The sequence below is a fragment of the Rhinolophus sinicus genome, linkage group LG03 (genome assembly GCF_036562045.2).
Source record: "Rhinolophus sinicus isolate RSC01 linkage group LG03, ASM3656204v1, whole genome shotgun sequence".
Lineage (NCBI taxonomy): Eukaryota > Metazoa > Chordata > Mammalia > Chiroptera > Rhinolophidae > Rhinolophus > Rhinolophus sinicus.
The window spans coordinates 136012903-136028088 of record NC_133753.1 but is presented as its reverse complement, the minus strand read 5'-3'; the positions used below and the strand labels follow the sequence as shown (position 1 = coordinate 136028088).

At 36.2% G+C, this 15186-nt stretch overlaps 1 long non-coding RNA gene across 1 annotated transcript in view; it reads left to right on the top strand.

Moving 5' to 3' along the window:
* Nucleotides 1-1448: 1448 nt before the first annotated feature.
* Nucleotides 1449-15186, top strand: part of LOC141570404 (uncharacterized) — an 88303-nt gene continuing 74565 nt past the window's right edge. The window contains exons 1-2 of the long non-coding RNA XR_012494408.1: nucleotides 1449-1523; nucleotides 7612-7749. This is a non-coding gene — a long non-coding RNA (uncharacterized LOC141570404). The remainder of the gene's footprint in view (nucleotides 1524-7611; nucleotides 7750-15186) is intronic.

Genomic DNA, 15186 nt, shown 5'->3' with positions numbered 1-15186 from the left:
ACCCATACCTGGACCCTGGTCTTAGTGCTGTCAAGACACCAGCCACGTGACCTCACTCTAGCTCAGAGTAACTGTTCTTTGGTCATTTAATCTGCAAAAGGAAAAAGTGGGACTCTTTTTAGAATTCAACTGTGAACCATGCTTAAGAGAAGAGGCAGAGGTAGAAGAACTTCACCACAGCTCCCTTCTGGAAATGGCTATCCACTGCTACGGATCCTGTCACACCCGTGGTGTTGCACAGTGGAAGTTTCAGAGATATGCATGTGTTGGGCCCTGCCCCAGACCAATTAAGTAAAACTTTCTGGGGACTGGGACCTGGGGACAAGTAGTTTTAAAAAGCACACCAGCTAATAATGCAGCCAGTGTTGGTAACCACTGGTACCCTGTTTCCCCGAAAATAAGACCTAGCCAGACAATCAGCTCTAATGCGTCTTTTGGAGCAAAAATTAATATAAGACCCATATTATATTATATTATATTATATTATATTATATTATATTATATTATATTATATTAAAGACCCGGTCTTATATTATATTAAAATAAGACTGGGTCTTATGTTAATTTTTGCTCCAAAAGATGCATTAGAGCTCATTGTCTGGCTAGGTCTTATTTTCAGGAAACACGGTAGGGAAACATCAGGCCTTGAGAGAGACAGGCGTGGGTATAAAAACAGAATTTACCACTTATGAGTTGTAAATCCATAAGCAAGTTACTTAATGTCTCTGAGACTCAGTTTCCTTATCTGTAAAATGGGGACAAAATTGTAACTTCCTCAAAGGTAGTTATATAGCACATAGTAGATACTCAGTGAATAGTAGTTATTCAAATGAGTCTATAGCTGTTCTGTTCAAATGATAGCCATTAGCCATATGTGACTATATAATCAAAATGAAATAAAGTAAAAAAGTTTCTTCCCAAGTCCCATTAGCCACATTTCAAATGCTTAGTAGCCACATGTGGCTAGTCGCTACCATATTGAATAGCAGAGATGTTTACACATTTCTTTCATCACAGAAAGTTCTATATACTGGACAATGCTAGACTATAGGATCTGCTTCATTAAGACATAACTCTGTTCTGGAAAACGTACTACATTTGTTTCTGTCAGGTAAACAGCAGGACTTTTGGCTTGAGCAGAGAAGTGAAGGAAAGTCAGTAACCATCTCTTCTATGGGTTTTTTTTTTCCTTTTTTTCTTTTTCCTTTTCTTGTCCCTATATACCTGTAAATGACTTTACCTAGAAGTAAACAAACAAGTGGGAACATCCAATCAATTGTTCAAATAATGATCTCTCCTCCCCTTCCCACCCTACAAGTTCTGAGGCCACACTTATCATTCAGTCCATTTTTTGAAGTAGAACATTAACTTTTTCCTGCCTTTTTAGTATCACAGGCGCTATCAGTGAAGCTGCTGCTGCTACTGCTGTGTGTGTGTGTGTGTGTGTGTGTGTGTGTGTGTGTGTGTGTGTGCTGGAAAGTGGAAGAGGAAGGGGCAGAAAGAGGAAGAAAGAGCTAGCATTGGTAAGGGAAGTCACTAAATATCTGTCAGTGGGAAAACCAAGGTCCTAGATAAGATGTGTTTTATGATTTTATTGTCAGTAATATTTATTTCAGGTACTTGGATAGCCCTTCTGTTCTAAATATTCTTTAGTGTCATTTTGATTGGCCTAGTGTTGGTAAGAGCACAGGCTCTGAAATTCAGACTGCCTGAGTTTAAACCATATTTCAGTATTTACTAGCTGAGTGACTTTGAGCAGGTTATTTAATTTTTCTAAACCTCAGTTTCTCCATCTACAGAATTAAGATGAATATTAGTATCTACCCCTCATCGGATTGTTACAAAGATTAAATAGAAAATACATGTAAAGTCCTATGTATAACATCTAACACAAGGTAGATGACTTTATGAACTTTAAAAAATTATTTAAAGAAAAGAAAGAATATTTTGTCAGTAAATAAATGATGTGATAGTTTTAACTACAAGATGCATATATTCGCCACAGAAGTTTTAAATCTGTTTTAAAATGTAATGCTCCTATATCCCTTTGTCATATCTTCCAGAATGTGTAGGCCTTTTTGTTTCTCAAAAAAGATTTATAGTTTGTGTGTTACATAAATGTTCCACTTGCACTACTGTACTTGTTTAGTTAAGCACAAGCCTAGCAGCTGGGGAAGTGTCAAAGTCTGAAGAGCAAATGTATTGTTGATTTGAGCTATTTACCATGTGTTAAAAATTGCAATATAACCAAGTGGCCTTAAAAACAAGGCAGGTTCTTGATGGAAAAGGGACCACAACCTACCTCTTAAATTCACTTTATATTTGTTTAGTCTCCCTGCAATGATGTTTTTATTGGCAAAGTTACTTTATTATTTTTTTAAATCCCAAAACATGGCATGTCTTTTGGGTTTTTTATTACTTCTACGTTTCACACTCTTTTGTTTTGTTATTCAGTGTGACAGTGTGACAACCTAAAAACTAACTCCCCAGTGAGTGGAAAGTGCTACTATTTATTTTTAGTAAGGACGCTGTATTGGTTCATATAGCCACTTTCCCAGCTGAAATAACATAGCAGATTGGTGCTGTTTGAACACTGTTAATTGCTGAAAGTTCTTCAGCTAGTAAATAGATCTGATTAGCTGGAATCTAAACAGTAACCCAAAGAGACCAAACCACTTTTGATAAGATAAACACTCTACTAACCTTAAACATTCCTTTTGGATTATTTTACAGTGGCATGAAATGTTAAACTAAAAAATTTTTTTCTATTTTGAAAGACTTCAGGAAAATATGCTTGGGATATTTGAAACCAAGTTAAAGGTCAGTATGTCCATTGTACGATTTAGTAGTTAATTATCAGCAATGCTTTTGCTATGTCATTAGCTCATGCGAGCTGAGCAGTAAAGGTGGACCAGTTCATAACAGACAGCCTTGATTTACGTGTAAGAGCGCGTTGTACCCTGTCACTTTTGTTTGGGCAACTGCAAACAGTAGTAACTCTAACACAGGAAAGAAGAGCTTTTAATAAATAAAGTGTGATTTTATTTATTTAGATTCTTTATTTATTTAGAAGTCTTTCAAAATAGAAAAAAATTTTTCTTAAATCTCAAAACTGGAAAGCTTTCTAGAATAAAATTCTACTTCTACTCAGTATTTGAAATATTCATTGGGAGCATAACTCTCAAAGTCTTTCCATATTCCAGGTTCTTGAGCTTTGGGGTGTTTTATTTAATGTTTTAATTAAATGTTGTTCATTTGAAATATGCCCATTCCCTTAACCATAGAGATACAGTCTGGAACACGTCAAACATAACCAAAATGTGGTATGATGCCCAAAGAGTCAGGAGGTACCAGTTTTAGGGTGCTGCCAATGCACTTTGTGGACTTATACAAATATTTAAAACTCTCTGTACCTCCTATTGATAAGAAAATTGTCTTATCAATGAAGTACAGGAGGTAAACTTTCTAAAGTGTTTTCCAGCTCAGAAATTCAATAATAAGGTAAAGTTTTTAAGATTAAAAAAATCTTACTGTTTTCTTGGCTCACTATTGAAAAATAGCAAGAAGTTTGAAGAAAGAAAAAGCTACAGTCTCACTAGCCATGATTAAGATTTTGGTATAGTAACTTCTAGTCTCTTTTCTATATTAAAAGAATATCAGAATTGAGCTTATACAGAACATACATATACTTAAATTATAATATTAAAAGCTTTTCATAAACATCATTTTTAAAAATGGCTTTGTGAATATAAGCATTTCTTTTTCTATTGGACATTTAAGTAGTATCATTGTTTTATATTATAAATAATGCTTTAGTAAAAATATTTTTGTGTAAGGGTCACTCTTCCCCTAACTCTACTTAACATTATTTTCATTGGTTAGAGTCTCAGAAGTGGAATTTCTATGTCGGAGATAAGAATAATTTTAAGGCTTTTGTACGTTTGTTTTCCAAAAGAGTTAACCAAGCTATATTACCATTTAAAACTATTACTCTACAGAATTATTCCCATTTTACCATAGCATGGACAGCATTGAATAATTTTACCAAGATTTTAATATGATTCTCCCATGTTTGATATTTCAGGATTTGAAATTTTAAACAAGTATGAAACCATCAATTTCATGTAGTCAAATTCATTTGACACAGAGAAAAGGTCTGTTTCATGATCACAGACTGTCTATTTATTGTTGGTGAGCTTTAAGATTGTAAAATGGCTTAGCATAGATTGTGGTTATGACTCTAAAGGTATTTTAAAGATAATAGCATGAATTTGTCCTTCTATTTTTTCCCATCTACCTTTAAGACGTATTTGATGCAATGTTGGGTTCTTCTTCCAGCAATGGCTCATTTAGATCTTACTGAACTTACCTTCTCCAGATAACAACTATAGACTCTGGAATATGTGAACAATAATAATAATAATTATTATAATAGCAGATACTTGAAAGTACAGGAGAGTGAACAGAAACAGACATCCTGGTGAGAAATCCATGATTCTAGGAGGTGAGGGAAATTAAAGAAGACTGAAATAAGTAGAGAGATAAACCATGTTTATGGGGTTGGAAAACTCCATGTTATTAAGATGGCAGTTCTCCTCAAATTGATATATAGATTCACTGCAACCCCAATCAAAATTCTAGCAGGCTTTTAAAAAGGAAATTGACTCTAAGGTTAACATCATTAGTGATGCCGTGTTGGATATCAGGTATCCGGGTATTATGGGATGAGAAGTGCACTAACCTCTTTGTAATTCTTTCTGAAAACCCATGACCCCAGTCTAATCATGAGAAAAACGTCAGATAAAACAAATTGTGGGGCAATTTGTAAAATACCTGACTAGTACTCCTTAAGACCTTTAAGGTCACACATGAAAAATAAGGAAAGTCTGAGAACTGTCGCAGGTCAGAGGAGAGAGGCAAAGACGCGATAACTAAATGCAACAAGGTATTCTAGCGTGTGTCCTGGAACAGAAAGAGGACGTTCATAGAAAAGCTGGTGAAATCCAAATGAAGTTTTCAGTTTAGTTAATAACAATGCTAGTTTCTTAGTTTTGAAAGATGTATCACAGTAATGTAAGATAGTAGTAATGAGGAGAAACAGAAACTGTGTGAGGAGTATATGGGAACTCTTTACACTATCTTTGCCACTTCTCTGCAAATCTAAAATTATTCCAAAATTAAAAGTTTGTTAAAGAAATGGACAAGCTTGTTCTAAAATGTACAGAAAGGCAAAGAACCTAGAATAACCAAACCAATTTTGAAAATAAATGAGGTATTTAGATTACCTAATTTCATAACTTATTATAAAGCTCTAATAATCAAGACTGTGTGGTATTGGCATAAAGATAGACATACAGAAATGGAACAGAATAGAGAATTCAGTAATAGGTTCTCGTTTATATGATCAAGTGATTTTTGAGTGAAGTGCCAAGGTAATCCAGTGGGTGAAAGCGTAGTCTTTTCAACAAATGGTGCTAGACAAATTGGATGTCTGTATGCAACAAAAAATAAACTTTAGGCGGCTGGTTGGCTCAGTTGGTTAGAGCGCAGTGTTCATAACTGTTCCCAATATTCCCCCGCCCCACCAAAAGAACTTTGATCCTTAACTCAGCCTTATACAGAAATTAACTTGACATTGATTACAGACCTAAATGTAAGAGCTAAAGCTGTAAAACTTCTAAAAATAGGAGAAAATCTTTGTGGCATTGAGTTAGGCCAGTGGTTCTCAACCAGAGGCAATTTTGTCCTTCAAGGGACATTTGGCAATGTCTGGAGGCAGTTTTGATCGTCACCACTGGGGTGGGGAGCATGCTATTGATATCTAATGAATAGAGGCCAGACATGCTGATAAACGTGCTACAATGCACAGGATAGTACCCTATGAGAAAGAATTATCTGGTCTAAAACTTCAGTAGTAGGCTGAAAATGCCTGGGTTAATCAAAGATTTCTTAAGTAGATCACAAAAATCATGAATCATAAAAGAAAGCAATTGACAAAATGAACTTCATGAAAATTTAAAACGTTTGCTCTGTGAAAGACACAGTTAAGAAGATGAAAGGGATCAAAGAGGAGGAGAAAGTTTGTATTTGCAAAACATCTGACAAAAGCTCGGATTCAGAATATATATATATACTCTTACAACCAATAATAAGAAAATAAGCAACCTAATAAAAAAGTAGCCAAAGGATTTTAACAGACACTTCAAAAAAGAACATATAAGTATAGCCGATAAGCACATGAAAAAATGCGCAGCATCACTAGTCATCAGGAAATGTAAATTAAAATCATAGTGAGACAACACGACACACTTAATAGAATAACTGAAATTAAAAAGCCTGGCAATATCAGATGTTGACAAAGATGTGGAGCAACTAGAACTCTCATACATTTCTGGTGGGATTGCAAAATGGTTCAGCTTCTCTGGAAAACAACTTGGCACTGCCTTATATAGTAAACATATATTAATCACAGAATCCAGCACTCCTACTTCCTGGGCATTTACCCAAGAGAAATGAAAACATATGTCCATACAAAATCTTGTATGTGAATGTTTATAGCCACATTATTCATAATAGCCTCAAATGAAACAATCCAATTATCCATTAACTGGTTAATGGGTAAACAAGTTGTGGTATAACCATACTATGGAATTCTATTTGGTAATAAAAAAAGGAATGAAATACTGATACACAACAACATGGATGAATTTCACAAACTTCTGTATGATTCCATTCATATAAAATTCTAGAAAAGATAAAACTATGGTGACAGAAAGTAGATCAGTGGTTGCCTGAGGCTGGGTGTCAAGGGAGGGATCATGCAAAAAGGAAATTTTTTTAGGGTGATGAAAATATTTATAACTTGATTGTAGTGATGCTCCACATTGATTATATGCAATTGTAAAAACTTATCAAATTGTACATTTGAAATGAGTGAATTTTAAGTTAAATATAACCAACAGAAATATAAATTGAAAAAAGAGTCTGAGACTTTAAAATTAATAATGCACTATTAAAAGACTATGAAACAAATAATAAAGGAAAAAAGTCGATTATACCCCCTCCCCCGAAAAAAAACAGCTAAAGGTAATTATTGCAATTGAACTCTAAATTTAGCTTCATGGTTCCTGGTAGATAACACAAAAATGAAAATTGCATGTGCTTTATACTTTTTATTATGTCATAAATGGAAGAGGGTTTGCCTGTCAGAAGATGACACATTTTTTATAGTCAGGAAAAACCATGTTTCCCTGAAAATAAGACTTAGCTGGACAATCAGCTCTAATGCACTTTTTGGAGCAAAAATTAATATAAGACCCGGTCTTATATTGTAGTAAAATAAGACTGGATCTTATAGTAAAATAAGAGCAAGTCTTATAGTAAAATAAGACCGGGTCTTATATTAATTTTTGCTCCAAAAGATGCATTAGAGCTGATTGTCTGGCTAAGTCTTATTTTCGGGGAAACACGGGAATACTTCTCTGTGAGCATCTTCACATAAGAACATTAAATGCCACACTGGGAAATATTTTTTAAAGGAGTTTTAAAAAGTTGGAAATATTTTTCATATGGTTGACTCTTATACTGACCATGAATAAATTATTTTTCTAGGAGCAAAAGTAAGGTACATAGCTTCCTATTGTTCTACCCCTTGGGCAGCATTTTGGATGTTAGTAAACTGACCAAGACGACGGATGTGAGCTCAAGAACAAAGGAAGTATGGTTGAAGTCTGTGGATCTAAAAATGAGGTTTGTCGGTGTTGACATTTTTAAAAATTTTATTACATAATAGCTGTTTTTAAAAAATTTATTTTTATTTTTTTTGTTTTATTGTCTTCTTGTTATTAGTTTCAGGTGTACAGAACAATGTAATACTTAGACATTTTACCCCTCATAAAGTGATAACCCCCGGGGTTGACATTTTTATAAGAAGCAAACACCCTGACCTTAGTGAAACTCATGCCCCCCCCCCACCTCCATGGGGTTTTATCTGCTTAATGTTTAGACAAGCATTCTGTTGAATTCCTAAATTTCATATTACAAGTAGAGAAGACAAATTCCATTGATAGGAATTAATACTTACCTGCTTCTTCTATAGAACTTTAATATGAATCACGTGCAATGTTTTGATTTGAGTTGGTCTACAACCTGATAAGCCTTCCAAGTTATTTTCAAGAAATAAACTCAGATAATTATGTTAGTTGACCTACTGAATTTTTCACTATTTTCTATCTGAGTGCTGCTAAAATTTGTATGTGGAAAATGAATATTTGCGCGTTGGCATATTTGATATTGGATTGTTAATTTCTGAAGCAGTTGATTAACAGACTCAGTTATTTCCTGTGGCCTCAGGTCATTAGCGGAGGGGACGATTTTTGCATTCCCATCTACTGTGCCAGAATCCAGCTCAGACTGTTTAAGTCTGGTTAAAGGAGAGGGCGTTTGGAAACAGCTATATTAAATCCCCTTGGGGGCGAGAATACGTTCTGTCAAGTGCTCATTTTCTCGTACATCTCTGAAATGAACCAAATGTTTATGTGTCCCCAAAATTCATGTTGAATTTTGGAGAGACATATTCCCTAAGGTGGGAGGAAGTAGGACCTTTGGGAGGTGACTAGGTCATGAGGGCCAAGCCCTCTTGAATGGGATGAGTGCTATTATAGAAGAGATCACAGAGCGATCCCTTAGTTATATGAAGGCACAGTGAGAAGAGTCTATGAACCAGGAAAGAGGCCCTCCCAGACATTGAATCTGCTGGCATCTTGACCTTGGAATTCTCAGCTTCCACAACTGTCAGAAATAAAATTTCTGTTTTTATATAAACCACCCAGTCTATGGTATTTTTGTTATAGCAGCCCAAACAGATTAAGAGAACCTCCTACATTCAACGAAGGCCCCAGATCTGGGCAATGAGGTACTTCTTATCCCTGACCTCAGTAAGAAGCGTTAACGCGGAGTGGCTGACAGCCTAGGTTCTGGAGATGGACTATGTGGTAGACATATAACATCACAGCAGCTCAGAAGCTCTTGACCATATACTCCATGCTTTGATAGTTCCCTGCATTGTGAATTTCACCTTTCCAAGGTAGCATAAAAACAAAAAGAAAAAGCTACGTTTCCTTGTCTCCCCTGTAGCTAGTGTCCAGATATGTGACCTGGTGATAGCAGTTTGATGCACCAAGGAAGACCTTCACTCGGAAGTGAGGTACAGGAGGAAACAGGCCGGTCACAGGCATCATTCTTTTGTCTCCGGAGTGGATGGCAGAGGCCAGCCCTTCTTAGGATCAGAGGTGGCAACAACTTGATTCATCCCATTCTTAAGTGTGATTACTGAGAGCATCCTGACGAAGACAAAGCCTCAAAACTGGCTGACCCAGCCTAAAGCTCTAGCTGTAAAACCCAACTCAGATATTTCCTCTCTATGATATTTTCTGATGCTCAGTCAATCTCATCCTCCTTTGTGCCCTTATTTAACAATGACAATTATTTTCATGATATTGATAATTTTATAGTAGTTTTTTTGGAGACTCTTTATTCTAGAAGCTTATTATGTAAAAAGTATCAGCACCAAGAATATTATACAAGGCCACTCTGACACATGATTACCAATGAACCTAATGGAGACGTCTGTCATTCTACTGTGGGACACTTGTTTGTGGTGTGAGTCTCTCTAGGACTCAGCACAGCACCGAACTCTCAAACTTCAGCTGTAGAGCTTGTTACGATATATATGCCTGGGCTCTACCCACAGAGATTCTGATTCGATTAGGCTAAGGTGGGGCCCAGGAATCTGCTTTTTTAATAACTTTTCAGGTGATGCAGATACAGGTGGTCCAGAGACCATACTTTTATAAACATTGGACTATACTTGAACTTCTTATACATGTTTACTTATTTATCCTCATTCATCAATGTCAGCCCAGGGCCTGGCCCGTGATAGGTACTCTGTAAGTGTTTACATAATGGCTGAATTTGTTCATTGAATGATAAACAGTAAAAGACAAAAATATTGAAAACAGTGATACTTTACTATACATGTCACTCAAAAGCTAAGAATGAGTTGGAAGCAAAGAACCAAATTGAGCAATATTTTTCCATACAGTGATTCAGCAGATTCTCTAAGGGTCAAACTTCTGGTTCAGTGGGTTTCTCACTAAAGCCAGCATTCTTTTTCTATGCATGGTCAATCTTTTTCTATGCATGTATAAGATACTACATAGTCATTTTTGACTCACATTTTATCAGGGGACATTTTACCCATGTGTCTGACATATTTATCACTAAGTGAGGTGTGTTTTTCCAGAGCTTTAGTGCTTGTTTTCTGGTGGGACTTCCTTTCCTACTTCTCTCCTAGCCCTCCCCTCTATGACATTGTCTCTGGGTGTCTGGAGCTTACATTTTGGAAAACTGGCATTTGTGAAATGGTACCTTTTAAAGTACAATTATGTATTGATGATGTGGATGGAGATAACTTATTCACAAGGCTCACATGAAAGCTCAATTATTTCTGCAATTTCTGCTCTTTATCTGCCTGAGCTTGAATAGTTAGGCATGATAACAGGGCCAACAGCAGGTGAGCGTAGTTTGGCAAGAGAAGAGGAAGATCGGGAACAAGGATTGTAGCTTAAAGCACTCAGAATAGATGCACTCACCCACTGGCCCTAGTCAAAGAGGTCTTGTACAGCTCATTTCTACCTGTGGCAATTCTGACTGTCATGTAGTGTCTTGTTCCGATGGTCCCTCCTACAGAATGACTTTCTTGGTTTTCCCCCATCCAAACCCAATAGGATCTTGCCATCCTCAGAACCTCTATTTCATAGTAATTTCTGTGAATCCTCTATCTCTTCTGTCAAATGGTGAACATTTTTTTTTTAAATTTTATTTTATTAAATTTATTGGGGTGACAATTGTTAGTAAAATTACATAGATTTCAGGTGTACAATTCTGTATTACATCATCTATAAATCCCATTGTGTATTCATCACCCAGAGTCAGTTCTCCTTCCATCAAAATGGTGAGCATTTTGAGAGCAAAGTACCTGGACTGGATAATGATTCCATAAAAATGTGAATGACCTACTGTCAAAGGGCCCACGTTTCCCTGCTGTGAGTGAGAGGATTTGGACATATATGCTAAAATGTACGAAGGGCTTTTGAGAGAGTTTTTGTGTGGGCCAGGGGCGGGGAGAGTAAGGATCTTAAAGATAAAGAGAGTAGAGAGCTTCTGGAAATTGGCAGCATATCCACATAACGGAATACTAAAAGACAACGAAGAGAAGGATTTTACCAAGTGATGTAAGTGGGACAATGATTCATTCACTTGTCTTTTTTGAAAAAACCAACTAAGTGAGGTGTATTTTACATATCATAAAATTCATCCATTTTAAGTGTACAATTCAGTGGTTATTAGTAACTTTACCAAGTGGTGCAACCATCACCGTAAATCAGTTTTAGAACATTTTCATCTATTTCAACAAGATCCCTTATGCCCATTTATATTAGGTTGGTGCAAATGTAATTGCAGTTTAAAAGGTTAAAAACAACTGCAAAAACGGAAATTACTGTCACACCAACCTGATAGTTGTCCCCGTTCCGGCTCCCAGGCCCCGGCAACTGCTCGTCTACTTTCTGTCTATACATTGGCCTTTTCTGGACACTTCATACAAATAGAATCATGCAATATGTGGTCTCTTGTGTCTGGCTACTTTTTCTTTGCATAATGTTTTTGAGTTTCATCTGTAATGTAGCGTGTGTTAGTGTTCCTTCCTTTTTATTGGCAAATAGTATTCCATTACGTGGATATACCACATTTAGGCTATCCATTCACGGGGTGATTGGCATTTAGGTTGTTTCCAGTTAGGGGCTATTCTGAGTAAGTTTTCTATGAATATTTCTATGCTAGTCTTGATGTACACATGGTGTGTGTGTGTGTGCGCACGTGTGTGTAGTCGATTCTAGGAGTGTAATGGCTGGGTCGTTTGGTAGTTACTGTTTAGCTTTTTCACAAATACTAAACTTTTTCAAAGTAGCAGCCCTCCTTTATAGTCCCACTAGCAACTTATGAGGAGGTCCCATTTCTCCACATGCTCACCAATATTTTGTTATTGTCTGCTTTATTTATTAGTAGGTGTGATATAGTATCTCATTCTTGTTTCTATTTACTTTTCCCTAATGACTAAAAATGTTGAACATCTTTTCATGTTTTCATTAGCCTTTCGCCATTTGTACATTTTCTTTAGTGAAATATCAGTTCATATATTTTGCCTATTCTTTTATTGGGTCATTTGCCTTTTTGTTACTGAGTTATAGGGTTCTTTGTATATTCTGAATATGAATCCTTCATCAGATATGTGTTTTGCAAATATTTTCTCATAGGCTATTGCTTGCCTTTTTATTTTTTTAATGGTGTCGTATGTAGTGCAAACTCTTTAATGTTTGATGAAGTCCAATTTACAATTTTTTCCTTTTATGGAATGTGTTTTTTATATCATATCTAAAAAAATCCTTGCCTTACTTTAGGTCTCAAAGATTTTCTTCTATGTGTTTTTCTGTTTAGCTCTTACGTTTAAGTCTGTGATCCATTTGAGTTAATATTTGTATATGGTGTGAAATGATGGTCTAAGTTCCTCATTTTGCATATGGATATCCAATTGTCCTCACTTGTCTTATAAATTGGCACCTATTGAGTGATTGGCTTTGAGGTAGGCCCTGGTGATACAAAGATGAATTATGTAATTTCCAACTTTAAGTACAGGGAAGGGAGGTATATGTCCATAACCAATGAGAACCAATAAGTGTACAACAGAGGGACACACCAACCTAAGATCTGGTGACTTCAAGAAGAATGACTCTAAGGTAAAACAAGGGGGTGACTTTGGTGTCCTCAGGGACCTGCACATATTAGTCTAGTCTAGCATAATGTTTTCAGCTTCTTTGCTTTCTTAGCACACTAGTTTGTCACCATATGTTTTAAAGAGTATCTTAAAAATGTATAATTAAGGGTTTAAATACAAATGTTTGCTAATGATTAAAAACAACACTTGATATGCTTAGAGTGGGGGCCACAGTGATATCTTAGAGTTGAGCACTCTCAGGTTATGTCCTGGGAACATGTCTACAGTGTGAACATTATTAAAAAAAATGGATGAAAACTCTGATTTAGTGGATGAATATAGGTTAGGAATCAAGAGACTTAGTCGTGGGACTAGCACGAATGGCTTTGTGTTCTTGGAATATCACTCAACTTCTGAGACCCTCAATTTTCTCCCAGTATAAAGTGGTAGTTAATTTCCAAGGTCTTTTCCTCGGAATGTTCTATGTGTTCATTCAGTCAGCATTTACTGAGTACTCATTTTGTGCCATGCATTGTAAGGCACTATAAAGCCAAGGTAAGACGAAGATGCCAGATGATTTTATACAGGGATGTGAAAACAAATTATTAAAAGATAATGTTGCATGTTTTATGCTAGTTCTAGGATTCCCTTGGTCTAGAAATGCATATATTTTTTTCTGACTGAGGAGTTAACTGGGGAGAATGTATCAAGAAGGAAAATGCAGGAGAGAATTCACATGTCAAACATGTGACAGAGGAGTTGCAGCCTGTATAGCTGGAACCAACCTTTGGGCAATGAAATTTCCTCACATCGTGGCAAAAAGTTATGTTTATTTCCCTAAAAGTCATAACAGGGAAAGGTATATAACACTTGGGACTATATAAAAAACTTGGCAGATACTGGGTGTCCAGGTCTCTTTATTTTATTGAAAGTTACCATCTATCTATCTATCTATCTATCTATCTATCTATCTATCTATCTATCTATCTGCCTGCCTGCCTGCCTGCCTGCCTGCCTGCCTGTCTGTCTATCTATGTCTGTCTGTCTGTCTGTCTGTCTGTCTGTCTATCTATCTATCTATCTATCTATCTATCTATCTATCTATCTATCTACCTACCTACCTACCTACCTACCTACCTACCTATCTATCTATCTATCTATCTATCTATCTATCTATCTATCTATCTATCTTTTATGTCTGGTTTTCCCAAAAAAGCAAACCTACAGTATAAGACATTTTGTTAAGAATGTTTTTCATATATTGCAAGAACATGAATCTGATATAAACTGAGTTCTCTTTTTGTTTCAAGGCTTGTCTTTCAGATTTTGAGTCACATTATCTCTAATACATTTTCTTCCTTTTATAACTAGTGCACCTCAGACTTGAACCTATAACCTAATAGTCTTTCATGTAAAGCACAGACACTGAACTTCTCACTTTTGAAAACTTTACAGACCAGAGTTGCCCGTGCTCCTTTGGCTTCATTTCCCTTTCCAATTCTCCTCTGTTTACCTCCACACACATGTGCATTTTCTCATCTGGACAGTAGACAGTCTGGGGCTGCTTATATGTGAATAGTGGAACTGTTTGCAAAGTTATAAGAAAATTAAGCTAACATTACATTGTAGTCATATAACTTTATAATCTTTACTTGGCAGATGTATCATTAGGAACAACCAGTGTTCAAGTGTACTTAGATATGCCTTAAGTGTACATTGTGTTTTGAAAAGGCCTTGCCTTGGTGTATTAGTCAGGATACATGGTTGCCAGTGACAGAAATCCAACTCAGATTAACTCAAGCCAAAAGAAAATTTTTTGGCTCTTTTAACTAGAAAGTCCAAGTGTGGCTCTGGCTTTAGCACAACTGAATCCAGGGACTCAACAGAATTCTTGGCTGTCTCACCTTTTGTCACTCAATTCAGCATTCCTGTGGGTAATGGCATCATTCTCAGGCAAATTCCCTGTGTATGTGGTAGTCAAAGATGATAACTTGTACCTCCAGATTTATTTGGTCTTTGTAAGTCAAGATTATCAGACGAGAGACTCTATGGAGTTCATATACTAGATCTCATCAGGGTACTCTGATTGGTCCTGCTTAGGTCATATGCTCACCCCTTGCACCAATCTTTGTGAACAGCAAAAGATATAAAGATTGACTAGCCAAGGAACTGTCCCAGCTCATGAAGCCAGGGCAGAGTAAAGCCCTCTGATTGACAAATTCTCCAAATCCATGTGGGGTGGAAGAGAAGCATGTCCCTAGTGGATGTCAAGCAAGCACACATAACAGATGTCCACTACATTTGATAAGGTGTTATTAAACACTTTTAAATGAAAGGAGAACTGGCTCTCATTT